This window comes from Manis pentadactyla, chromosome 7 (genome assembly GCF_030020395.1).
Source record: "Manis pentadactyla isolate mManPen7 chromosome 7, mManPen7.hap1, whole genome shotgun sequence".
In the NCBI taxonomy this organism is placed as follows: domain Eukaryota; kingdom Metazoa; phylum Chordata; class Mammalia; order Pholidota; family Manidae; genus Manis; species Manis pentadactyla.
Window position 1 is genome coordinate 129,376,109 of NC_080025.1, and position 25,979 is coordinate 129,402,087.

The 25,979-nt window shown below is 47.3% G+C and overlaps 1 long non-coding RNA gene across 1 annotated transcript in view; it reads left to right on the forward strand.

Annotated features, from left to right (window-relative positions):
• The window catches only part of LOC130684313 (uncharacterized), a 163,691-nt gene that overhangs the window by 109,052 nt on the left and 28,660 nt on the right, over nt 1-25,979 (forward strand). The window contains exon 2 of the long non-coding RNA XR_008998558.1: nt 19,905-20,021. This is a non-coding gene — a long non-coding RNA (uncharacterized LOC130684313). The remainder of the gene's footprint in view (nt 1-19,904; nt 20,022-25,979) is intronic.

Below are 25,979 nucleotides of genomic sequence, written 5' to 3' on the forward strand. Positions count from 1 at the left end.
TCTCTGGCTTTGTTCATAGTTCTTGGTCCATCTGAATGTCCTGTCAATTTTGTAAAGTCCGACCTATATTCTACTCCTTCCATGAAATATTTCTCTGATTCTTGCTCCAGTGAAACTCTTCTGTATGATACTCTCATGATGGGTACATGTCATTATGCATTTGTCAAAAACCCATAGAAATGTATACCACCAAGAGTGAACTCTGATATAAACTATTGATGTTAGTTAATAATAGTGTATCAATATTGGGTTATCAATTGCAGCCAAAGTCCTTACTAATATAAGGTGTTAACAGGAGGGTAGGCAAGGGAGGGTATATGGAAACTCTCTACTCCCCACTCACTTCTCCCAAAACAAAAAGTTGTAGTAAACTAAAATGCTCTTAAAAAGGTCTGTTAGTTAAAAAGAGATCTGACCTGTCTACATGGGCATGAGCTTCTTTAAGGCTCATTTCTTTATCTTCAGTCTAAGGTTTGTCTGGCTTGAAGATACACAAAGGGCACTTGTCATTGCATGATGTGAATTCTTCTATCTTATTCAATATGAAGAGTCAACAGGCAATGTAGCTTAAGAAAAAAAGAGCATGGGCTCAGAACGCTCCGGTTTACAGCCTGGCTCATGTTTTTACCTAGCTACGTCAGCTTGGACAAGTTATTTAACTTTGAGCCTCAATGTCCTCATCTATAAAATTGGGGTAATTATATTTATCTGTTAGTTTGCTGTGAGTCCTTCAATAAACTGGCAGCTGCTGTCTCCTTGTTAGATGAGACTTTCTTCATTGACGACTGATCAGCCAGAGAAGTACAAGTTCTTGATGAGGCTTTATAAGAACAAAGGGTGATCACTTTCTAGACTGAAAAGTGAGATCAGAATTGGAGAGATTAGATGATTTAGTGATGAAGATAGACACAAAGAGCTTTTCACCCTTAGATGTATTATTATCCACAGCGCGGAAGCTCTGCCCGTTAGGTGAATCTGACCTACTGGGGCAAGCTGTGCTGGTTATTAGTGGTGAGTGCAACAAAGACTTCCACTTGGTGTCTTCATCTTGCAGGTACAACACCAGGGCGCATGCCCTCTATGGTCACCGTGGTGGGGGAGCAGGGCTAGAAGTGGCTTCCAACACCCCCATTTACATCCCTTTGGCCAGAACTCATTCTTGTGGCCCCTAGCTCAGTGCACGGGACACTTGGGAGACAGTCTTCCTGGTGTCTAGAGAGACGAAACAGCAGTGAACACAAGAGTCATCCGAACAACAGTTTGTGGGTTCAAAAACAATTTTTTTCAATGCTATCCAATTCTGGGCTGGTGAAAATGAGACTGCCTAAGTGCTTCTGTTTGAAAATAAAATATTGATTATTTCAAATAGTGGTTGAATTGAAAGACTTAAGAAGAGAGAGAATGGTCTCCCAGTAATTGGGAGAAAGAAGACTGGTTTCTTTGGTAATAAATGATTTGAAGTAGGGCTTCAACATTTTAATAATGATAAAGAAAATCATCTCGTTCACCCCAGTCAATCCCAGTAGAAAATGTTGTTCTCTCAAAATGTGGATTAAAATGTCAAAAATGAAATCCATTTCTATCCACAAGTTAAAAGAAGAGAATGGTATAATGGTGTGGTTTTCCCAAAGAATCGAGGCCTGGCCTCACTTTGAAATGGGGAACCACAGGGTAACTTCTCTCGTTCACACGCCTGCATACCACATTAAATGTGCAGACTCATTTTGTTCCTGGAGAGACTTTCACTGAAACAATGGGATTAACAGATAACTGGGCCAATTCTCATCTCCAGATCACATCGCCCAAAGCAACTACACAAATCAAAAAGAACATCTTCAGGAACCCAGAGGGCTGGAATCCTTTGGCTTATTATGATTTCAATTACTCTTATTATTTGTTTGATTTAGCAAATGTGGTCTAATTTAATTTGTAATGTTTGTGATAATGCTGTTTTGGTGCTAGGTAATAATCTTGTAGCTCATTAGGTAGTTTCCATTGCACATGTCCATCATCAAACATGCTTAATCAGAGCCCAGCTTCTGGAGGGACAGAGGTGACCAGAGTGAACCCCCCTGTCCCCCATCCTGGGCTGACACAGAGTCCAGGGGCGTGACCGGACACACCAGGCAGCCCAAATACAGTGCCCACCTCTTTCCTCTTGCACTGTTTCTTCATCACCTCCTCCTCTTACTAATGGTTGAAAGCAAAACCAGAGCTCCCTGCTGACAAGCCATGCCCGGGGGGTTTTGGGCAATCCTTATAAGCCTTCGAGCACGGTGTCTGGCTTATTGTACACTCTCCATAAACACTGTCATGTGCTCCCTCTCTCCTTCTTCATTGTGTCTTAGCTTGGGAAAGGGCTCCCAGGGGCCGTGGTGTGCCTTCCAGCAGTCATCAAAGGAAGAAGAAAGAAAAGGAAGCCCTTCCTGAGCACCTTTCATGGGCCAAGGCTCACTGCACAGCTGTTTCAGTATTTGCCCTTATCACAAGGAGCTGAGAGAGGCACGTTCGCTCCCTTATACAGATGAGGATGCTGAGGCTTCGGGAGTTTGGGTTCCTTGCCCAAGGTCACATAGTGGCCATTGCTACAGCTGGGATTAGAACTCACGTCCTCAAAGTTTCAAGTTCGGTGCTCTTTCTGCTGCACTTTGCTGCATGCCCTGAGAGCAAGAGGGGAAATAGATGGAAAAGAGGTCACCGCACCAGCCTCCGTTCATGCTGTGATCACAGAGGGGTGAGGCTGCTGACACCCAGCCGGCAAGAACCTGCTCATCTTTTACATGCTTCCCCCGAAAGAGCAGCGGGCCTTGTGCGGTGGCCCGAAGGTGGGGCTCCTGCTGCCTGCGGTGATCCTGATCGCAGAGTCCCTGGTGGATGGGGCTGCACTGAAGAGCCAAGGTCAGTAGCTGCAGCTGAAGGAAGGCAGTGCCAAGGAACCTTCCCCCGGGCTGCGCGTCCCCCACTGCCACCCAGTCCCTGTGGGCTGTACCTGGGACGAAGGTGGGGCTTCCATCTTGAGGTGGGACGGGAATGGGGGGGCTGTGAAGGTGAAGGTCCCTTCTTGTTCTCCATCACAGCCCAGGCCTTGACATGGTCAGGCAGCTCCCAGGGGATAGCCTTTCCCGAAGGACCTCTCCCTTCCTCCCGTTCCACTTCTTGCCTGCTGTCCCTGTGCCTGTGTGTTTCTGCTCTGCTTTGTTTATGCAGAGGAGTCGGGAGTGTGGCGGGGAGTGAGGGGAGTCCAGGAGGTATGGGAGAAAGGCATCTGGGCCTTTGCAGCCTCTTCGTTTCCTTCTGAAGTCTGGCCGGGATGCTGTTGTTTACCTGCTCTGTGTTCTGGTTCGGTGGGGTTTCAGTGGCCACCTAGCTGTGACCCAGGGAAATCTCCACCGACTCCATCCCTGAGCCCTGTGGTCTCAAGAGCCCAGTCACACACTGTGCCCCCTCCGGGGAGCCCTCCTAACGCAGCTCCTAATTAGCTGCTGGGGTGGGAGGCGGAGACGCAGCTCCAGGCCGGTGTTATTCGCTCAAGTTCTGCTTCTCTTCTCCGGCCAACAGCCTCATCATCTGAAGGTGCAGGGACTGACTAGATGATTCTAGTCCCTCCCACCCCCAGTGTATTTCTGGATTTTGAACTTCCTCAAGTCTGCCTTACGGCCTTTGCATTTATTTCATTAAGGCTACATGACTCTGCAAAGCTATTGCCATGTTTTGGCCATTCAACCAGCAGCACTTCTAAACTGCACTAGGCCACATGGGTATCCTGTAAGTTCCTGTGGGCATTTTAAAGGGTATTTCCTTTGAACTGACATTGTTCCTCAAGTGAGGCCACTTCCCACACTGTTGACTTGACCCCCTGATCTGTTTCTCTGTCTTTGCAGTCTGGCAAAGGGCTCTCTCCGCTTCTAGGTACCGCTGCCATCACTGATGCATCCAAGTTGCTTCAAAGCCAGCTATTGTTTACCAGCGAATCCAGTCCCATTTTATTTAATTTATATCAAGCACCTGCATGTGGAATTCTCTGCATTGGGCCCTGGAGGCATCACGGAGTTTGACATGGCCCCTGCCCCAGAGCTGCTCACCGGCCGGTGGGGACTGGATGGTGGCAGAGGTGGTGTGTGGAGGGGGTGAGGGGAATGCACACATGACTGGAATGCCAGGCAGTCAGGGACTTTCTTTCCCACCATTCTTAGGGGTCACACTCCTTCTGGCTGTGCTGGCTATCAAGATGGGTTTTCTGGGGACCTAGAGGTTGTGCATATGTGACCACCAGGTCCCTCTGTCCAGAGGAGAAGGGAGAAGCCTGTCCATTGTCCTGGAGTGGGAGACAAGCCTAATCTGCCTTTTCCACTTGTCCCCTTGAGGGGTCTTCTGCCACTTGTAATTTATTGGGGTAAAACCATGCACATTGGCATAGCTGTGTGATGTGGGGCAGCAGCATCAAGTGGAACTCCAGAGGCAGTACTGGCCCCAGCCCTGTGCTGGCTGGTCCTCACCTCTGAGGCTTGGGTGTCCTCACCTGTATGTGGGATGGCTGAAGAGCTCATTTATGAAGCCCCCTCTAGATCTGCTGTGGTCCCCAAACTGTGTTCCTCCAGGACGTCCCATCTTCACGAGCGAGGGGAAAGCCCTGAGTGACCTCCTGGGAACTCGGTCACCTGGGGCTTCTCCTGTCCCAGGGCAGCTTCCTTCCCCCTTCCCGGCACCCTCCGTGCTCTCTCGCCTTCCCCTACACCGCATCCCGGGAGCCACTGTGTGCTCAGGGGACTGAAACCCATTTTCATGTGAAGTGAAGCATCTGCCACAAAACCCCAGTACACCTTTAAAATCCAGTATGTGTGATTTGGGGGATGTTCTTTTTAGGATCAGATTCCTGTTTGCTTCATAAGGATAATGGTGAGAGGACTTGCATTGGCATCAGGTTCCCCAAGGAAAAGCATCATCAGGGCCCTTTAGGAGTGTCCCTTGTGACACAGGTGACATTGATGTGGATGAGCAAAAGGGAGCATTTAGTGTAACCCAGCTACAGTTGCACACTGAGAAATTACAAATAAGTTATTTGGTATCTTTTTACTGGGCAACTGTGTTTGTTGGGAACTGTCTCAGGTAGGGAACCGTGGCTGGGGACAGTGGTATCTGTAGGGACAGTAGACACCGGGGTTTTTATGTGCACATGCATGTGGGCATGCATGTCTGTGTGCATGTGTGCGTGTGTGTGTGTGCACGTGTAGGCCTGTGTGTGGTTAGAAAGGAGAGAGGTTTTATATTATCCCAGGCTTCTAGAAAGGCCTCAAACATCAGCTTCCTCAGTCTCCCTTCTTTGGAGCTGGCCCCTCAGCATCCCTAGATGGTGGCCCCTGGCTTGCAGCCCTGGAAACTCAGCTCTTTTGCAAGTGGCTCTCCAAACACACAGCCTCCCTGGAAACTTAATTGGCAATGCCTCACTGAACACAGAAACCTGGGATATGACAGTTCTTGTTCTTTAAGTGGTCAAGGAAAGCAAGGGGCCTTGACCTGCAGCTGCTGGGAGGGCAGGGGGACCCTACTTAGAGTCGCCTCTGCCTCCATAAATGTTCTGGGAGCATGAAATAGTGGCAGAGACAAATAGGTGGGGATTAGGTGACCAATATAAGTGTAACAGGCCGTTTGACAGTCTGGCCGTTAGGGTCCTGGGAGGGCAAGCCTGGCTGCACTGTTGGGGGCCAGCGCTCACTGAGCTGACGCAGCAGCCTCTCTGTGGGCACCCAGGGGCTGAGTCCTGCTTGGGCCATTTCCCCATGACCCTGCCCCTTGAAGCATGTGACTGTGCAGCGTGGCAACCCAAGCACTGATGACTCTGGACTCTTTCTGGGGCGGGAGTCCACCTGGATAGCCGGGCAGCTGGCTGAGGGCTGAAGTGTCAGGAAGTCAGGCTGACCCAAGTAACAAGAGCTGCCTGGAGGCACACATGTGGGCCCCTCCAGGCTTTCCCTAGGCCTGGTGAAGGGGTGACCTGGGAGTGAGGGGAGTCCTGGACAAGCCTGGGAAGAGAGGGGTGTGAAGAGGCAAGAGAGAGCCAGTAGAGAGGCAGCATGAGGCTGGAGCCCAGGTGAAGAAAGGTGGAAACAGGTGGGCAAACAGTAGGTCAGTCCCAAGAAAGTGTCTCCTGGATGGTTCTTAATTTTGATATTTACCAGGGAACCCTTACATCAGTTCTTGGCTTTGGCATTTGCCATTGGAACTTGGGGCGGTCCCTTAGTCAGTCCCCAACTCACTGCCCCATGGGAAACTTCTGAGTCATCCAGTCGTAGTAAATTCCTTGGGGATTGTAACCATGGGTGTTTTTTTATACATCCAGAGCACAGCAGGCAGGGTGATGGCCCTTCTGCTCTCCCTTTCCTTTGCCTTAGTTTTTAAGTATTCAGGCCACTTCTCCTTTCTGTTCTTGTGCCAGAGGGGGAGGAGGGAATAAAACATGCAGGGCAGTAAAAAGGGAAGTAGACTGCTGTCCCTGAGTTAGATCATGAGCTCCAAGGATAGGTCGTACAGGGACATTGGATATTTTTTTGAGGGAAGCATCCAAGGGGAACCAAGGCTCTAAACTGGGGATTTGTAATCAGAACTGAGAAGCCGTTCTTCACGCCTTCCTTGGGCTGGTCCTCAGCCTCCCGGAGATGCTGCCGGTGCTCGTGCTCCCTCAGCTGTCAGCTCCTCCGGATTTGTTTCCCTGGGCCACTGGGCGTGCACCATCGACTCTGAGCCTCGCCATCCCGTCCCCAGGCCCCAGGGATTTCACAGTCTGGTCTGTTCTTCCAGGACACCTGCTCCTCCAGCACTAATGCACACCAACCCATGACTCTCCTCAATTCCTCCCTGATAATCAGCTGGTCTCTGATTCCCTCTAATAGCATTTTCATAAGGTCCCAACCAGAAACAGAACCTGTGGACTCTTCTCTCTAGTAATCTCTGCATCTGTGGCCCTATCGAGGAAGGCTCTGGGTCTTAGTATTTACAAACATTAGGCCAGTTTCACTTAGCCATGTGAGGGAGAGGAGATACACCCTCCTCCTTTTCATTAACCATGTGGATTAACATTTATTCTTCTCCAGGTTAGCTCTGCAGAATTCTGCAGTTAATATCCAGTCTCATCCACCTCTGAAATTCAGGCACAGGAGATTCAAAAGAATCCTCACTTCATATCACCAGCACCACCACCACCAGCATTTGTACCACCTCTGGGTTCAGCACTGGGCACACTGCAACGCAGTGTCAGCACCCGAGGCAGGATGACTGATGGGAAACCTTCATGTGCAAGGAAACTAAAGCTGATGTGACTCTCTAAAGCTGATAGCCCTCTGCTGTGGAGGCAGAGCACCTTGCCCTGATGTATCTGCGAGGGCCTGACACTGCTTTCTGGGTGCCTCCTCTCCCTGCTTTAATGCTGTCATGGAGGCCAGCTGATTAGTTCCTTCCGCTCCATTGCATCCTGTCGTTCTCTTGCTGCAAAAAACGTTCAGAAGACAGATTGCACTGATGAGCACATTTCAGAATTTTGTCTGTTTACTTCCCTCCGCTTCCTATTTTGTGCTGGCGGGTGGTCTTACACCACAGGCAATGCCGACAGCTCCTTCCTTCAGTGGCTCCCACCCGTAGAGAGTGGGAGGAAAACAAGACATTTCTCCCCAGTCACAGATCCTGCAGTGCCCTCAGTTTAGTTCTGATTCCAGGACTGAGAACCAGAGGTAGCATGCTCACAATTCTCACTGTCAAAGAGAGGAAGGAAATGGGGACCCAGGCTGGGCTTATATGAGGCCAAGTGTTTTGCACACCCTGATTCCCATCCTTGAGCACAATGCAGCCCAAGCCATCCCTTGAAGCTCTGCAAGACCCAGATGCTAATGAAGCTTCATGAAACATTGCCTACAAATTGGTGAAGGGCTATAGGAACCCACCAAAAGGCTTATTCATCTATAGATATCCTATGTTTTCACTGGCCTCTCCTATTCTGGACAGCTCCATTCAGCCTCTTCAAACAACAGGCAGCATCCGTCCAGTATGAGCACTGATGACACACAGAACCTTGGTCTTAATGGGGAGGAAGGAAACTCCCCTTTTCTAGACCCGTGCAAGGAGAAATGCCCAAGTGTTCCCTCCACTTAAGGGGGCTAGAGGTTAGTTTATTTTGCAACTAAAATAGAATGGAGTGTACTATATGGTTCCATTTATATGAAGTTCTAGAACAGACCAAGCTAATCTATAGCAGAAAAAGAAATCGGGATGGTTTTTGCCTTGAGGGGTGGGAATGATGGAATTGATGAGGAAAGGGCATTAGAGAATTTTCTGGGGTAAAGGCAAAGTTCTGTATATTGATATGGATTTGGGTTACAACAGGTATGTGCATTTGTCAAAATTTAGTAAATATACACTTAATATTTGCACATTTCATTGTAGGTAAATTTTACCTAAAAAATAAAAAGAAATCTGTAACAAATCTTGAAATCTGGTTAATGACATACCTGCTGGATTATTTGGGGAGAATTGTTGGCAGTGCATAAAAAGTAAGATGAATTAGAGAAGTTATTCTATGGTTCCACATGCAAAAAAATAATTATGGTATCAAGTCTTATGTTTAAGTCTTTAATTCATTTTGAATTAATTTTTGTGAGTAGCATAAGATAGGGGTCCGATTTCATTTTTCTGCATGTGGTTATCCAGTTTTACCATCATCATTTGTTAAAGAGATTCTCCTTCCTACATTGAATATTCTGGGCCTTCTTGTGCACTGTAGTGGGAATGTGTATTGATTCAGCTACTATGGAAAACACTATGGAGTTTCTTCAAAAAATTTTAAATAGAACTACTATATAATCCAGCAATTCCACTTCTGGGTATTTACCCAAAGAAAATGAAAACAGGATATTGACTAGATACCTGTACCATGGAAACAACCTGAGTGTCCATCAGTAGATGAATGGATAAAGAAGATGTAGTATATATATATATATAATAGATTATTTTTTAGCCGTGAGAAACAAGGAAATCTTGCCATTTACAACAACATGGATGGATATTGAGGATACTATACTAAATGAGATAAGTCAGAGAAAGACAAATACTGTATGATATTACTATATGTGGACTCCCTAAAAGCCAAACTCATAAAAACAGAGTAGAATGGTGGTTACCAGGGGCTGGGGGCGGGGACTGGGGAGATGTTGTTCATGGGTACAAAAAGCTGGGAAATGGTAGATAAATAAGTCCTGGTGAGCTGCACAGCATAGTGATTATAGACAACAGTTCTGTATCCTAACCCTCAAAGTTGCTAACTAGATCTTGATTGTTCTCACCACAAAAATAAATGATAATTAAGTGACATGTTAAAGATGTTAGCTAATAGCACAGCAGTGATCTTATTGCAATCTATAAATGTATCAAATCAATATGTTGTACACTGTCAACTTTCACAATGTTGTATGTCATTTATATCTTAATAAAAAGGAAAAGTAAATAGTAAAATGAAAAAAATAAGATGGGTTGATGGATGGGTAGAGGGATATAGGTAGATGGACAGAGACACGTTAATGCAAGTCTAGGAAAACATAAATGGAAGAATTCCGTTAGTGGAGTATATGTATGTTCACTGTAAAAATCTGTCAGCTTTGTATTATGTATGACTGTTTTTTCATAAAAAAACAGACAAAGTAAGATGGGGCAACTTGAGGTAAAAGAAAGGTTCTTTTCTTTTCCATTTTGTATATCGTGGCTGAAACAGTTCTTAAATTCATAATTACCCCAGCTTCACTGGATTCAAAGGGTCAGATGCCACAATTTTATTTTAAAACATCAAGAGCCAACAGTAGACTCTGAAGACAAAACTTTCTTCTCATGAAGGAATGAATGTATCTGTAACCTAAATAAATCCCAAAGCCCCATGTGGCTCATTCATTGTAACTTCCAAGTCAGAGAAATTAGGGAGGTGATGATGAAGACGGCGCTGCTGCCTGCGGGAGAGCAGAGCGTTTGAAACAGGCTGTTCCGTGTGCCATTATGTGAGCCCACTGGATGAAGATACCAAAAAAAAAAAAAAAAATCCCTTATGAAGCTGAGAAATTCATCTTTATCTCAATCTCAATTTAATTGACTTTCCTAAGGAAACCGGAATCATTTCTGAGCAGTGAAAGAATGTCAATACCTGTCCAGTTCAGGGTCATTCAGGGTAACTGCTCTGCCCCTCTGGCTAATACCTGACCTGCCTACGGTCGCTTTCAGGGTGACTCCGAGAGCAGAGCTGTCAGGGAGAAGTCGTGCTCTTTGCTCTTGCTTGAGTCTAGGATAAAGTTTATAATCAGAGGTGCATTTGAATTTTGCACCTTAGGTTCAAAATGAGCCTTGATAAATAACCTGAATAAATCTTATACCCCACCCCTGACCCCATAGCTCAGTCTTTGTATAGAACTGCATTTAAAGAGGTACAGATGGGCACCTGCCAAATGGCAGTTTGAAAAGAACTACACACTACTTTTGCTTGCATCTCTTGAAGAACATAAAAGCGAGTACAACCTCAAATGGAGAGCAACCTCTTCTTCCTCTGTCCCACCCTTTTGTATCAAACTTCTCCAGAACTTATACACTAAGCTTCCAAACTCTCTCCAGCCATAATCCTTTTGACTTTTCTCACTCTCTCTGGCTTTCTCTCTTTTTCCTAGGTTTTTAAATTATGTATATAATCTTAGCCTTTTTGGCCAAATCCACCTGCTTACTCCTTGCCCCTAGCCTCTTTGATTCTAACCAACTGTTCTGATTACATCAAAAAGACCTGAGGATCTTGCTCAGAATTTCTTCTTCAGACTTTATAAGTGTGCATAGGGTAGATGTGGGGTGGAGGAGAAACAGACACAGGTTTGGATGACCAGAAGGCTGAGGGTCAAGAAAGAGATGGTAAATTGGTAAGTTAATCAATTTTATTCCTATTATATGTACGAGTTGGCTTTCCAATACTTTGCACATGCTAAACATTCAGTTACTGTTCCTTCCCTCCTCAGCTCTTTTCTCTGACTGTACTTGTTTAAGGTGAATCTCTCATACAGTATATTAGGTGTTCAGTTTCTGGAGATCTTTTTGTTCAAACAATTTCCCTGCAACCATTCCACCCGAACTCCTGAGGCCAAGGCAGAATGACTGCAAGCAGTTAGGGTCCTCTCCTCCTTTTTCTAAGAAGCACAAATCAAGTGCATGGACGTGGGCATCATCTCTCTCCACTAGCTGTGAGCTGATCAGAGTAGGAGTAAAAGTTGTTGCAAAAAAAGGAAGAATTTATTTGGCTGTCAAATAATGAGCAAGATAAAAAAGCCCCTGATATGAGAGTCCAACATTCTTTTGATCAGGGCTGAAATAGTCTGCATGGATGCTGACTCCCAGACTCAACATCAGGATCTTACAGCTAATGGAGTCGGAAAAGGATAGATGGTGGGGGGTGGGCAAGGCCTCTCTCCTTGTTTGTTCCGTGAGCCAAATCATGGGCCTTGGTCTGAGTGACAGTTTTCAATCTTTTGGTGAGAAAACGAAAGTCCCCAGCAGCCCAGAGAAGATCAGGCTTTGAATGGGGATCATTGGAGCTGTCCATTGTGTTGGATTTCCTGCTGGTTTTCCTTTCGTGTCAGCCTCCAGTCACCCACTTGCAGCTCAGAGCCATTCTCTTTTTCTTACAGCGGAGACAGGCTGTAGTTAGTTGCTGCAGTGGGATAGCTTGGTGCTGGAGAGGTCATGGTGGTAAAGGAGCCAGAAAGCCTCTGCCTGCTGATCCCTAAATCAAGGCAACCTGAGCTGGCATAGGGCAAAACCTGCTATGGTTTGCACCAAGAAGGCCATCCAGGCTGAGAAGATGGACACTGGTAGGCTGGTAATGCCAAAATAGACTGCAGGTGTACCTCAGAAAACACAAAGGCATGGAGAATGACAGATGGGGCTAACTTAGAGCAGTCTGTAGGCAGAATCCAGAGGAGGCATGGTTTTGGATCAGATGGTGAGAAAAGAAAAATTATGGCTAAGCAGGGCAGCCTTGGAGTCCAAACAGAAAGGATTTCTCTTCCCCTGGAAACAGAAGAATTTTTAGAGATGGTTCACTAGGGTAGAGGGAAGTAGAAAGGCAAATTAGGAAGGGGAAGCTGGAAATGGCGCTGAAATCCAATTTATATGGTAATCCGTGCTAAGCTAATGTGGGCACATGCTTTGGCTGGACCCACTGATTCATCGGTGTACAGTGGGTGTCCTGACAGCCACACACCTGCCCTCAAAAGATGAGCTACTGTCCAGATGGCCCTCAGCCAGGCTTGGGAGCTCTTCAGGAGAGGGTCTGGGGAGGACATCGAGCTTTTGGAGGAGAAAATCCTGGCAGCATTAGTGGAGGGACTAGAAAGTTGTGTCAAAGTGGGGAGAGGTGCATGGGGGCTGCCCAGATCTAGCTGACTTGAGTCTGCCACCCCCATCCCATCCTTACACCTGAGGCAAGGGGGCCCAGGGCCAAGTAGCTGGGGTTTGGCAGGGGGCTTCCCCAGGAATCTGCACCCTCTTTTAGGATGTTAGAGTAGCAGAGTTCACTAGCAGTTCAGGAGCTCACTTGAGTGACAGCGGGAGAGGTAGGTGGGGGGGGAGCAAGATTTTCTGTTTTCTTTATATCAGGACCTTTGATTTCAGTGAATTGTTTCCCAAAATGTTCTCCAATTCACTTTCAATGTCCTCGACCCTGTCCTCTTCCTCCCTGAGGTCAGGCTCCCTTCGTGCCCTCTGCAAGGCCTGTGGCACTTTTCAACCGCCCCTCCTCTGGGCTCCCAGCTAATGCAGTAGAGGAGACTCCCCCATTCCCCTTTGTGGGCCCGCTGACCCAGGCAGGGCAGCCTGGCCTGCCTCCCAGGCTTTCTCAGAGCAGGGTCCTTCCCTCCACCTCCAGGGAGGGGTTGCCCTGGGAGACAGGGGAGGGCTGCTGAACAGCCGCCAGACAACGGTACTCACCAAGGGTGGCGGAACTCGGCTCCTCAATATTTATGAGCTCAAGCTCTAATGGAAGGAAGGGAAGGAACATTAGCAGCAGTTTTCTTCTGTGTCTTTTGTTTTGTTTTGTTTTTTCCTGAAAATGAGGGGACAAGAAGAAAAAAGGAGCGGCAAAAACAGTTTATGCCACTTAGCTGCAGTTAGGTGAGATGAGGAGGGCTGAGGGGCCGTCAGAGGCAAAGAGGAACTTGGCGGGAAGGCCTCAGACTCTCACACTAGGGCTTTGCTGACGCTCCCTCCTCCTGCTCTCACCTCCAGGATGGGGGGCCCCCTGCCATTGCCTTTCAGTCTACTTCAGCAGGTAGGTGACAGGGCAAAATGGGCAAACAGGAGAGAGAAAAGCTCCAGGGAGCATAGTTGGGGTCAACACGGGGACCAGAAGTTCTGCCACCTGGCCTGCCCCAACTTAAGGCTTTGAGCGAGGTCTTGACTTCTCCCAGATGTGAGGACCTGACTGCATATGGGTGGGCAGAGGTCGGGCTCTCTGAGCTCTGGGCTGACGGCTGATTTTCTCTGATGTGGCTTAATCTTTCTCAATTCGAATTTATCCACCCTCCGAGGTACAGCTACAGTCTCAGCTCCTCTGAAAAGTCTTTGTTACTTTGGCCCCATCCATGGAGGCGTATAGCAATTATACTTTGTCTACTTCAGCAGTTAGTCATGAACTGTCTCGTAGCATTGCTTTCTGCCATCATCAACACATGATTAAGTCATCTGTTTAACTCCTGCCACGTTTGTGGTCTAGTTAGTTATAATGTCCACATTATAACTCTGAAAGGCAAAGCCTGGGACTTCTATGGTCTAGATTTCAGCTCCGCCCAGAACAGTGAAGCTCTTACATTTGGTGGGAAGGCGGAGCAAATGCAGATGTTGTGTATGGCACCGCCTCCATATAACTCCTGTTCCTCCTCCTGGAAGGGTGGGAAGACTGGAAGCAAGATGGCCTTTTACGGCTGTCTCTAAGGTCTTTAAGAGTCTTTGGTAGGAGAATGCCCTGGGCTGGCAGTGGGGGCATGGCTGGCCTGGACGACCCCATCCACCTCTTGCACCCCTACCCTGTGTTCCCACACTTCCCAGTGACAAGGGCTGGGCGGGCTGCCTCTCCCACAGCCTCGCCCCTAATGGCACATCCATGCCTGGGAAGTTGGCTTCGTTTTGTATCTGCCTACCACCCCCACCTGCCCAATCAAGCTGTTACCTTGATTTCAGAGGGCAGAGTTGGCCTTTCAGGGAAGTTGTATAGAATAGTCTATACGATTATTATATCAATAATTATACAAAGAAAAAAAGGGAAGAAAAAACTTGCAGACAACTCCAAGATTTCCAGGAACACAGTGTGAATGAGGGAGCTCCCAGCACAGAGGGGGAAAAGCTGCTGATGCAGGGGAGGAGCCCAGGCCTGAGCCCATGAGGGTGGCGTCCACCACCACCAGCCAAGTGCGGATCGAGTCCTGAGAAGCAGCAGAGTGCTCGTGGTCCAGAACCAGGCCCTGGGGCAGTGCGGGGATGATGGAGCACTTCGTGCAGACAGGCCCTCTTCTCCTTTCACCCCACTCTCTTGTCTTCGATCTCTTTCTCCTTGCCCAGCACTGTCATTCTTTCTTTTGAGAAAATGCTCCCTGCCAAACCCTGGGCTTTGACAAATCGCTAGATAGGGTTTGGGTCTTCACACTGTTAGGTTTACTGAGTTCAAGCCTGTGTCCCCTGAGACCACCGAAGTGCACGGTGCATCACAAAGGGCTCTTGGGCTGTCCCTGGAAAGGAAAGAGTTGGACTGTGGCAGTGGCCACCCCTGGGGGTGGGGAGGAATTGATGGCTGGGGAACATGGGTAGGATGGAGGCCCTTTGGTGCCTCCTGAATTAGGTGTCATGTACATATCTTGTCCGGTAACAACAACAGTAATAATAAACAATTATATCACAGCCCAGGGGCAGGAGGAAGGTGTAGTCCCCTCTCAGGAGCAGGGCCAGACATGGGGTCTCTGCTTGGGTCATATTCCAGCTCCCTCGTGGCCCTGAGTCAGCTCACCCCAGTGGGTCTGCCAGACTCATTCAAGGCAGAGGCATTTCCGCCTCCACTGTGTATTCAGAGGTTCTGTTTTCCCTTTGCTGAGAGAGCCTCGGAGTGCAAGCAGACAGCATCTCATTTGTGAAGCCTGAACACCAACAGCAATAATATAATGGCCCAAATTATGTGGGAAAGGAGAGAAAGGGAGGAAAGAAAACCCTATCACTTTGCTCTGGTTGTGTGACGTTGTGAATTGATTGACTGATTTTATTTCTATTTGATATGTCTCATTTTCCCCAACCCTTGAAGGGACTGTTAAATAAGAAGGTGACCTATATGCATTCTAGAATGGGAATTTACGGAGAAGAGCGAGTTGGATCTGTTTTGCTCACTGCTGCCTCCAAGCTCCTGGAACAATTTCTAACATGTAATAGTTGCTCGAAAAAGAATGAATTAAGTTACAACAACAACAACAACAAAAACACCTTGCCCATGTTCTGAGCCCCATCAGTGTGTTCTGGTAGTACTGTTGCCTCAGGGGGCTGGGGGACCTTCCAGGGAGGCGAGGAGCCAAATCTTTTCTGATTAACATTGCGTGGCTCTGAAGCGCCCTCACACAGGCTGAACACTTGGTGAGGATAACCTGACTCAACTCCCGTTTGGGGCTGCGTCTGGTTGGAAGGAACCCTGAAGCAGATGCCAATATGAGAACATTTTAGGAAACACAAAGAATATCCCAAGAATCAGTAGCCCTCAAGAGGATCCTGGAACAATGGCCACGTCACCTGCCGCCCTGCGGTGGGTCTGTCCTGGAGGAGGGTGGGCAGGGCTGGAGCGAGCACTGCCTCATTGATAGTGCTCATTGGGTTAACACTGCTCACATTGCTATCGATGGCCCCTGACTTCTCTGCAGACGCCTATCCGAGTATGCCTTCTGCTCCCCAGGGATCCAGTGGCTGAGTTGATGCCCTCGCTGCAAAAGAAGCTGAGGAGGTATCTGGCATTCAGCTTCTAGGTGGGAGGGAAGCTCTGCTTCCCAACAAGGCTCCTGAGGTGGGGGATTCCTAAAACACAAGAAGAGGATCATGATGTACGCTGTCACCACCTCTGTTCAGTTTGTGCTGGAGGTTTCATTCTTTCAGTAAGGCAAGGGAAAGAAAAGATGGAAGTATTGAAAATGAACAAGTGAAACTGTCTTCATTCACAGGTATAATGACTGCATATATTAACACCACCGAAGAAGCTACAAACTATTAAAATTAATAACTGAATTAAATAAGTATCAGTGTTTGCAAGGTCGATAAACAAAAATATCATTGGATTTCTCAATACTAACAACAAACAATTGAATAATGAGATTTTTAAAAGGCTATTTTCAAGGAATGTAAAATGGTGTGACTGCTAGGGAGGATAGTATGGAAGTTCCTCAAAAAATTAGAAATAGAATTACCCATATGACCTGGTAATCCTGCTTCTTGGTATACATCCAAAAGAACTAGAAACAGGATCTCAGAGATATTGTCATACCTTTGTTCTTTGTAACATATTCACAATAGCCAGAGGTAGAAGCAACCCAAATGTCTATCAGTGGATGAATGGAAAAAGAAAATGTGGTTTATATGTACAGTAGAACATTATTCAGGTTCAAAACAGATGGAAATCCTGTCACACACATTACAACACGGATGAACCTTGGGAACATTATACTATGTAAAATAAGCCAGTCATAAAGACACAAATACTGCATACTACCATTTATATGAGGTACTTAAAACAGTCAAATTCATAGAAACAGAACATAGGAAGTGGTTACCAGTGGTTGGGGAGGAAGAAATGGGAAGCTGTTCAATGGGTAGAGAGTTTCACTTATGCACTATGAAAAAGTTCTCAAACTCTGTTGCACAGCAATATGCATACAGTTAACACTGCTATAGTGTACACTTAACATATTTTAGATAGATTTTATTATGTGTTTCTTACCACAACAAAATGCTATTTAGAGTAGTGTCAAAACTATCAGATAGCTAAGAATAAATCCAGTGAAACATGTGCAAGACCTCTACACTAAGAACTATAAAGCATTGATGAGAGAAACTGAAGAAAACATTTTAAATGTTACTGTAGGGCTATAATTAAGATGGCGTGGTACTGGTGCAGAGAAAGACAAATGGACCAATCAATGGGACAGAATAGAGAATCCAGAAATAGACGCACACATATTCAGTCACAAGATTTACAGCAAAGGCTCCACCCACTGCACTTCAGTGGGGAAAAGATGTATTCTTTCAATAAATGGTACTGGAGCAATTAGATTCATGTATGGAAAAGTGAGTTTTGTCCTCTACCTCATGACCATACACAAAAATTAATAATTGGTAGAGCATAGACCTGACTGTGAGAGAGAAAACAGCAAAGCTTCCAGAAGAAAACATGAAGAATATCTTCATGACCTTGAGGAGATGCAAAAATTTCTCAAACAGTACACAGAAATACTAAACATAAATGAGGAGAGTAATACATAGCAGTACATTAAAATAAGACCTTTTTTCCATCAATAGTCATCCTTTGGAAAGTGAAGAGGCAAACCATGGACTAGAATAAGATGTTCACAGTACATCTAATAAAGAATCTGATTTTTTTTTAAAGAGGGCGAAAGAGTTAACAGGTCCTTACAGAAGAGGATATCCAGATGGCCAGTGATGATACGAGAAGGTCCTCAACATCAGTATTCATCAGAGGAATGCAAATTAAAACCACACTGAGACACCATCATATACCCACCAGAATGGCTAACGTGAAAAGGGGACAAAACCACATTTGTGAATATGTGGTGCCACCTGAATTCTCAGATATTTCTCATGGACATGTGAATTTGCTCAAGCACTTTGGAAAACTATTTGACAGTGTCTGCTTAAAACCTAAACATATGACTATTCTATGATCCAGCAATTACCCTATTAGATACTTACCTGAAAGTGATGAAATATGTGTGCACAAAAAGAGCTGTACAAGAGTATCCATGGCAGCAATAATACGACACAACAGTAAGAAAACCCAGTGACGCCAGGCCAGGCCATGGGTGGCTGTCACGGACATCATATTGAGTGTCTGAATATGTCCGAAAAACTAGAATATACACATTTATCCCCATTTATTTGAAGTTCATGGTAAACCAATCTATGGGGATAAAAATCAGAAGAGTAGTTAGCTTGGGGGTTGGGAGAAAGTGTTTACTAGGAAGGGGCATAAGGGAACTTTTTAGGGAAATAAATGTGCTCTATATCTTCATCTAGTTGGTATACATATGTAAAAATTCATAGAGCTATACTCTTAATATTTGTGTACTTTATTTACAAAAAGCATACTTCACTTTCTGAAAAAGGGAAAAGAGCTCAGAGTTCAGTAGAAAAAATGGTGGCTATCCATCAGGTCATGCAAACAGTAATCTTTGTTCTAGTAGAGGGCATGGAGAAAGTGCTGGGGTTCTTTGGTGAGTCGTAGGGCAGTGCAAACTCAGTCAGATCCCTCCTGAGTGATCCCTGGCCTGTGCTCACACTGTGATCACATCCCACGCTGGAATCCAGGGATCCAGGGTGGATGGAAAAACCTCTCAGGACTAGATGATTGAGCCCCAGATTCCCGGCTGTGGAGGAGCACTTCCTGGAACAGCAAGGCCTCTGCAGCTGCCCCCTTCACACACATGTGCTCAAGTTCAAGTGCAGGCATGCCCATGGTATTTCCCAGAGAAACCCTGCATTTACTCTGAGGCATGCTTGGGTACAGGCCAAAGCTGGACTAGGTCAGAGGGCTTGGTCAGAGCAGCATCTGGATTGGGGCAATACCCTGGGTGGTATATTAGGCTGTCTTCCTGGGGTTTGCAGGCCAGAGCTATTCAAAGTGTTGTCGCTGACTGGAGCCTCTGTCCACCAACTGATTCTCATCCATAATACAGAATGCAAATCAAGAGAAGGTGTTGAGCAACTTTTATAGTTATTAGAAGGAGTACTCTTATGCCTTTTGAGTTTACTGTTATAAAATTGGGACATGTATGCTGTATATCTTTTTCAAATATGTTTTCATCATATTTTACAAAAACATGGGACTGTCTTGAATTGGACATTTTTGCAAAGAGAAACTGGTCTTTCACCACAGACAGCCTGAGGAGCATTTTCTTACACGCTCAGAGGGTGTGTCCTAAAAGGAACATATGGAGGTGCTCAGATTAGGTCTCTGAGAAGTCAGGGGCTGCTGCTTGCCTGCACTTGGCAATTTTTAGAGACACTGAGCAAAACAGCCTAATTGTAGTTTCCATAGTTACCAGCCACCACAGAGGAGAACATGAGCAGACCTTAAAGGGAAATGCCAAGCACGCATAGAAGTCAGAAAGGTGGGGGAGGACACTGGGTGCCTGCAGAAGTCTGGGCCAGAGAGGGTGACCTCTACTCTGCCTGGCTGGAGCTATTAGCTGTTGCATCTATCTCAGGGGCAGACGCCACATCACCACTGTAGCTTCCCATGAAGGACGTGGAGGATAGGCTGACAAGAGGCCTTCGGCATAGTCGGCAGGACGGATTACCCTTCAGGGGTCCCACTCTCTGGCACTGTCCCAGTGCCAGCTCTGGGAGAGTCACCCTCTTTGTTCATCATGCAACCCACTGTGGGCATCTGTCCACAGCAAAGTTGGCAATAAGGGAGAGATGTCAGGAAAGTCCCTGTACCAGTCCTACCACCTTCCTGCTCAACTTTGGGGCGAGAACTTGAGGCCGGCCTCTGTCTCACTGCCGTTGACTGGGGTCAGCACTGTAGGCCAACCAGCCATCCCAGGTGTCTGTTCATTCGCTCATGCCTTTGTTCATTCTTCACTCCACAGACATTTCTGGAACACTTTCTTGTGGCCAGGCACTGTTTGAGAGGCTGATGACACGGCAGAGCCCAACCAGAGGCAGTTCCTACCTCCATGGAGCTTGTGTTCTAATGGAAGAGAAAGGTAATAAAGGCACAAACCTGAACTACTTAGTCAGGCAATGGTACATTCCATTGGCCTCAGGGTGGTGCATTGGGCCAGAAGGGGCTATGGTAATGGTGGCCACATTTACACACAGATTTTGGTATCTGAGGGATGTGAAGGGCAAAATCATGGCCACAGAAAGGACGCTGGGCTTGGCAGCCTGACTCACAAGATCTGTAGTAAGCGCCGCATGAGCCAGGGCTCAATACAGACTGTCAACCGAATCTGTAAGTCCCTCCTGGCTCGCATCTGCATGTCCCTGAACCCCAGAGAGGCGCTTCATGACACCTGCTTGGTTTCAGGTATGAGATGGGTTTCCACGCGCCGTCTCGGAACACACGTGGCCCTCCTTTCACAAAAGTGGCCCAAGGGGTGTGGTCTGTAATTGCACCCAGGGGCGCGATGGGGCCTCCGGCCACTGGTCGGCGCTGTTGCCACTCCTGAGGTGCGAGGGAGGGAGCTGGAAGCCAAGAGGACCGAGGTATTTGGATTATGTGAAATCAGAAGCAGCCCGCCTCGGAATTACAGGCTCATAAATCACTCTGGGGAAAAAAGGGGCCAGGGGGACGGGAGACTTGGGACGCGAGTTTACGATCTCTCCAGAAGCCCTTGATGGAATTACAGCCTCATAACTCACAGGGGCCTGCTCCTTCCTTCAGCTTGGCCTCAGGTCTCACGCAGGGCCTCCCGGGAAGGCCATCAGGGTGCCCGCGATGACGCCTTGCTTGCCGGCCGCCTTGGGCAGGCCCCTCTGGGCTCCCTGGCCAACGTGAGGGAGGTGGGACCGCGGTGGTTAATGCACTGGGTGCCCGCAGCTGGGCCTCAGTTTTAGCAATTCTGTCACAGTGTGTTGCAGGGAACCAATGCCGAAGGCCCTGCGGGGCCCGTGGGGGTGGGAGGCGGTCGCATTCCACAAGGTGCCCCAGAACCGTACAGCTAGGACACCCATCTCTCTCCGGATGGGGTGGGGGGCCGTGAAGGTGCCCTTCCCCTTTCTCTGGGCCATGCCTGCACTTGCCCCTTTTTCAAAATGGGGAGCCCCAGCTTCACATCAGAATAAATACCCAGCAGGGCCGCAGCGGAACTCACGGGCTGGGAGCAGACCCTGGGCTGAGGGAGCTGGCGCTGACCCTCCTCTAGCTGCGGGATGTGCCCCTGAGGAGGAGGGAGTGGCCGCCATGCCTGCTGGGCCCCTGGCTCTAGCTGGGGCCTCTGTCGTGTCCAGGGGAAAATTTTAAAAATAAAAGAATTTTAAAAGGCCACAGGAGGCAGGTTTCTGATAGCCAGTCAGTGATCCGCTGTTAACAATAGCTTACCTTTCTTGAGGTGTGCTTACTAGGCATCAGACTTTGTGCACATAATCATCCTTAATTCTCACATCTTGCTCACCAATTATTTCCATTTCACAGATTAAGAGAGTGTGGCACAGAGATAGACGTAAATCAGCTTGTCTAAGTTCACACACATACTGGCATTGGAGGTTGGAACCGATTCCTCTGTAACTATTGTGCATCTCACCAGGAAGCCGGCCAGTGTCTGACCCCTGTGAATGGCAGTCCCAGATCTTTCAGCCAAATTCCCATTCTAATGGCCTTCTCTCCCTGCTTTTGCTCAGTTGCAAACCAGTGCCTATGCTTGCTCATTTTCTCTGCAATGTCCTTTGTATTTCCAGTGCTATGATGATAATCAATCAACCCATCAGTGAGAGAGAGAGGAACTTGTTTGTTTTTGTTGTAATCTAGCACAGTCATTAAGAGCATAGGCTTTGGAAGTAGAGGAACTGGGCTCCTGTGCCCACCTCTATCACTTGCCATTTGTGGGATTGGAGTCATCATGCTTGGAGGCTCAATGTGCTCATCCATGGAATGGATATAGTAATGACAACTACTTCATAAGGCTGGATCCTGAGGACTGAATGAGATAATGTATGTAAGTGATATCAATATATCAACTTGCTTTTTGAAATCATCTCTCTGAAGAAGTCCTTTATGGCCTGGAAGGTGATGATCCTCTGTCATAGGACACTGAACCAGGCTTACAGTCCTCCCCAGCATCTGTGTTCTCTTCTTTATCCCCTCCAGGTATCTGAGCACTACATTTTCTGAAGGGACCTACATTTTTTTAGTTCGTAGCAGATGGAAGAGTAAGTGCAGCCAGAAAACCTTGTCTTCAGAATCAGTTTAGTTTCATTACATAATCTCTGGATGCTTGCTTGATCTTGTGGCCCAGTACTTTAGAGAAAACAGTGGCATTTATCTGATTAGTTTGTATCCAGTGTTAAGTTCAGAGTAAAAGAAATCTAAGACCTGGTTTATTACTGAGACAGGACATAAAGAAGGTGAACGTTTTAGGGAATAAACTTATCATGTACCTATCAGCACTGATTGTGTTAAAATAAAGTGCTGAGTGGTGGATTACAGGTAATTAGAGGTTGTAGCCACCCAGTATGAGGTGCTAACTGTGGCAGGGAGGAGAAAGATGGAAGGTCCTGGGGACGATCAGATTAGCAACAAGTCCCTCTGAGAAGTCACCTGTGAATCTGATGAGTCACAGAGCCCCTGGGCGACTCCATCCCTCACCAACAGCCGTGTCTCAGTGTTGCTTTGATGCTCTTTCCTTATCTCCCATGTGTCACAACTTGTAAGATGGAATAAAACCTTGGTTTTATTGTGAATGATGGAAAGGAAGAGCAAAGGCAGTGGCTGTTGCTGGTGGTTGAAGTGCTGGAAAAGCGAAGAGGTAGAAGAAAATTGAGGGCTCTTACCAAGAAAATGCTTTTGAAATGACTTTAATCTTGCTTTTATAGAATTATTAAGGGCTTTAAAGGATTATGTATTGTGCTGTGGATGTGCCTTGTGCCCTGCTTCATCTCCTCTCGACCCACCTTTCAACCCCAGCTGTTGCCATAGCAACCAGGTGTCCTGCATGGCATCTGCTTTGGGGATGGACACTGCATCCCCCTTTCCTTCTGCTTCAGGGCTGCGCTGCTCCTACCTCTGGGCTCACTGTCCTCTTAGCCATTTCTACGGGCCTACAAACCTAGAAATCTGAGGAAATGAGCAGCCCACGGCAGCCTTGGAACACAGGGAATGGGAGCCCCTGGACACATTCTGAGGTTCACTCTACCATTCCCGTGGGCCAAGCGGGAGTGGGTCCTGGGCCCATGGAGGGGACCAGCTTGATAACATGCCCGTGAGCTGGCTTGTCCTCATCCCCCTCCCTCCCTCTGCTTTTGCTTCTCAGGGCCACGTTTGCAAATTGGACACCTGCTCACAAGCCCTTTGAGCCTTGCTTGTCTCAGGGTCTGCTTTTGGGGGAAGCTTAGACACTTCAGGATTTGGGCAGCTGGAAGATTCTTGCACTGACTTTACTTGTTCGTTCATTTAACAAACATATTTAGAGTGACTACTGTGCTGGGTGCTGTCCCACAAGCTTGGACTAGATGGAGAGCATGTGGCAGTCTTCCCTGAGAAGGCCCCCTCTCAATGCTGAAAGCTCGAGACCGTCCATGGAAAACTTGGAAGAGGTCAGGACTTGCTCTAGTGCTTTGTAATCCTTATCCTCAAGAGATCCTCACAGCCCTTAGTGAGGAAGGTGTGATTCACTTCTTTACAAGTGAGAAAACTAAGATTTGGAGTCGGTTAAGATCTTGCCCCAGGTAACACGGCTGGAAGTGATGGGCTGGGTCTTCAGCATTACTCTATGTAGAGAACATGGTCATGCTACAAACACAGGCTCCAGAAAGTGGTCTGGGGCATTAAAGTCCCAGCTGTCCAGACAGGTGCGATGCTCCGCCATTCTGAGTCAGCGGTGTTTCAGCCTGGGGTGCCTTGGGGACTTGTAAAGCAGAGGTGAACTCCGGGGAAGAAGGAAGGAGGGCGGCAGCATGGAGGTGAGGACCGTGCAGGCAGGCACACCCAAGGGAGACCAGTCATCCGCCCCTTTCAGCTGAGGAAACAGGTTCTACTCCTGGTGAATGGCGCTGAGAGCACATCCCTAGTGACTGGCCAGCATCTCCTCTGTGACTCTGCTGCTTTCTGTTCCCCAGGGCCTACCTTTGCATCTCTGGAGTTAGGCTTAATCAGGAGATGGCTGGGGACTTGGAAGGTGGGGCCTTAGTGGCCCACGTCTATGCTCCAGCATGGAACGGGTAAGAAGGGTTCCCCTGCAGTTGAGGGGCGTGGGTTCCTCCCTTGCCTGTATCTCTGAGGGGCCCTTTGTAGGCCTCAGGAGGTGCTGTCGTCCATAGCCTCCTAAAGCTGCTGCATCTCCAACAAGCACCCGTTTGGAGAATGTGGCCTGTGCTCCTAGGCTTCTCTGCCTTCCTGGAAGCTGATCATTGATAGAAATTCAGTGTACAGAAAACTGTAAGTTATGTTTTAAAATGACCTTGGCTGGATTTATCCCTCGATGGTAAACATAGCTTCTCCTGAGAGTGGTGTAGAACCTGACTGTTGTCACTGCACCTGTGGCTGAAAGTCTTTACTACCAGCAAATCTGGCAGAAAACTTCCAGCACAGAGCTGGCAAAAAGCACTGTTCTTCCAGATCCTATTTCTCCCTGTTTCTCCCTTCCATTAACCTTCCCTCTCCTCCACCAACTGTCCTGCTCTCTATAGATTTGTTCATTTTTCTGAGTCTTCTTTTTCCTCCCTAATCTGTCCCAAATTCAGTGCAGGAAAATTAGGAACTTCCATAATGATGCACATTGAGTATAAATAGCCAATAATGTCTTTATGAAAAGGGCTTTGGTCAAAAGAATAATTTTCTGTAGGTGAAAGGTCAGAGTTCATACATCAGCCATCAACTAAGGAGGAATCTATGGGTCAGATTAAATTTCTTGTACCCTGTAACAGTAAGGATAGGATAGGCTATGCGTAGTGACAAACAGCCCTCTCATCTCAGTGACTAAAACCAGCAAAATTTACTTCTCATTCGTACTACATAACCATCAATGGCATCTGGTGTCTCTGTTCTGTGTCATTGTCGTACTCCCTGTAGTCCAGGCCGATGGAGCATTGCAGGAGATCAGCATCACTGGGTCTCAGATTTCACTGGCTGAAAGCAAGTGAGCAGCCTGGCTAGCCTGCCTTACTGGGGTGGGAAACTGTACCGCTCATTCAGGGAGGGGAAGTGGACGTTGGTGAGCAATGACACAGTCTCCCAGATATCCTTACATATGGGTCCAACCTCAGACCCCTTCCTCTTTAGCAGACACTCCAGAAGCCCTGCAGGCTCAGGGTCAGTGTACAAGGTGGGCGAGTTGTCAAAACAAAAGCAGCACAGGTTTAGAGAAAGTGATTGAAGTGTAAATCACCTGCCTCCGTTTCTACTTACTCTGCTCCGTCAGGAGTGGCTCTTCCAAGCCAGGGAGCGTCTGTGACCACAACACCTGCTCTCTCCCCCTGTAAAAGATGGCCACCGGCTGCAACTCAACAAATTAGTTTCTGAAAGATAAAATATTCATGGAAGTGTATGTGGCCCAATATGGAAAATGATGGAGGCAGTTCAGTCACTGTGGGGAAGAGAACCCGGTGGCCAACTTTGTAGCTCACTGCTTTCTCCTCACCCTATTCCCTTTGTCCCTCCATCCATCCATTCACGATTTACTGAGCCCTCACGCTCTGCTGGGCTCTTGTTAAGCTTGGGTAACATAAATTCAACTGGTGTGGTCTCTGCCTTCAACAATCTCCCTGTCTAACAATAAAAATATATACATATTTCATAAGGTGTTAACCATTTACTTTTTGGTAATGAATAAACAAGGCATCTGTTATAGACTGCGTTGTGTCCCTCTGCAATTCAGCCCCAAGCCCCAGTGTGACTAAATTTGGAACTAGGGCCTTTAGGGAGGTCATTAAGGTCAGATGAGGTCATAGGAATGGGACCTTTAATCTGATAAGCCTGGTTTCCTTTTAAGTAGACAGTAGGAAGCTCT